Raw genomic sequence first — 2069 nt, 5'->3', positions numbered from 1 at the left:
CTTATTGTGCCTATCTTTTTGGTTTTTTTACTTTTGTCAATTAAACTGGGTTGGTAATTGATGGTAGTAATATAAGATGTCTTTTAAAAAATATAGGTAAAGAAATAAGTTTACCTGAAGAAAAGTAGAATAAACAATGAAATTATAGTTGTCCTCAGAAATGGTAAAAGTCATCATTACAAATGAAATGTTGTCATCTATATGGAGTGATCGTAGATGTCCTCAAAGAACCTTGAAAGCTAAGCAATAACATCCGTAATGCATTCAGTGCAGAGAAAAGCAGAACATTTTAAAGAGGTGTGTCTGTTCCTAGGCAGAAAGGTATTAACAGTGGTAAGGAATGGATATGTACTTCAAAAGGAAATTTAGAAATAAAGGTACAGAAGAAGCAAATTTGTAAGAGCATGCCTTCACCTGAAGAGAGAATGCTCTGTTAGGCCGATTCAAGAATCCACTCGACAGGAATATAACTATTTCAAAGACTGTCACATCAAAGCCAGATGTCATTACACATTCCAATAAATAACTCCTTATCCTGCTTCCTTGCTTCCCAAATACCCTAGGTATAATTGGGCTCACTGGTCAGGGCTCACTATGGCTAGACTGCTTGGCAATCAAACTCCTTATTGTAAATAAATAAAATGGCTTAAATATCAGACCCTGATGAGCTTTGTTAGTATGAATCACCTTCCCGAATATGCTAAATATGTTCACATTGATGAAATTAAGTTTCTAAGTCTGAAAGGCTAAAAGGACAGATCCTGGACTGGTTGGCTGCATCAAGATACATACCCCTTTGTGGGGCTACATCTGGGTGAGCAGTACACTTAGAAAATCCCTATGTCTCATGACTTGGGTTTTCTCAACTTTTGCAAGACTACTGTTTATGTTATGTGATATGAACCAAGCTCTTAATGTTATTTTTGTGTCATATTAACATGAGATAGGGAGATAATCCCTTAATGAAAAAATATATTTATTTTGCTGCTATAAGAACTTGAAGTTTTGCAAAGGAAAAAAAAATGAGTTATTTGAGTACCTACCTGGCCTGAAATTGAAGCATCACATAAATTAAATATTTCTCATTTAAACTACTATATATCTTTCTCTTCTCTTTCCTTCTTCATTGCCACCCTTTTTGAATGAGCCATTTGCTGCCTCCACTCCTTCAGTGCCAAGTATCTCCTCTCCACCCCCCACCGTCTGGCTCCCACCCCCATTATTCTGCTGAAACTGTCTTAAAGGTTTCTGACTGATAATAGACAGCTTCTTAATCATTATTTTACTTGACTTGTCTGCAAAGTTGGATAGTGTGTTCTATGCTCTTCTTTTGAGAACATACCTTCTCCCTTTCCTGATGTCCAGGACCTGTCTTTTCTTAATTTTTCTCCTGACAATTTACACCTTTCTCTCAGTGCCTTCTACTGGCAGCTTTTTAAAAAAGAAATATAATGTGGCAGATCAAGCTAGTGCCCCCTTCACATGTTAGTTTTCATAGGCAATACGTAAATGAATGGTTGTAGATATATTCCAGTAGAAGTTTATTTACAAAAATGTCAATGCACCAGATGTGGCCCAAAGGCCATAGTTTGCTGACCTCTGCTCTACAGTGTAAATTAGATCATGTATCTCCCTATTAAAGCCTTTCTATTTTCTACAGAAGACAGTGTTCACCATCCTTTAAAATCTGGCATCATCCTTAATTTACCACTTAAGGTCAGTGCCTTAATCTCTGAGATTCTAATCTGTATTCTAACTTGTTCCTAATAACTCTATTATTATCATATCATGTAGTTGATACAAAAGCTTAAGATAAATATAACCTTTTTTTACAAATCATTAAGAGAAAATTTAACACTCTAATTGGCAAAATAGACAAAGGGTATGAATAAGCATTTTACACTAAAAAAAGAGAAATGCCCAAGAAGTATTTGCAAAAAAGTTTAACTTCATTAATGAATAAATGAATATAAATTAAAATGATACATCTTTGCTTATAAAATTGGCAATTTAAACCATGATAGCATCCAGAGTTGGTTACTATATATATTAATGCTATACAAAGAGTC

Source organism: Gorilla gorilla, chromosome 6, assembly GCF_029281585.2.
Source record: "Gorilla gorilla gorilla isolate KB3781 chromosome 6, NHGRI_mGorGor1-v2.1_pri, whole genome shotgun sequence".
Taxonomy (NCBI): domain Eukaryota; kingdom Metazoa; phylum Chordata; class Mammalia; order Primates; family Hominidae; genus Gorilla; species Gorilla gorilla.
The sequence above is the reverse complement of the archived record's forward strand: the minus strand, read 5'-3'. Positions refer to the sequence as shown.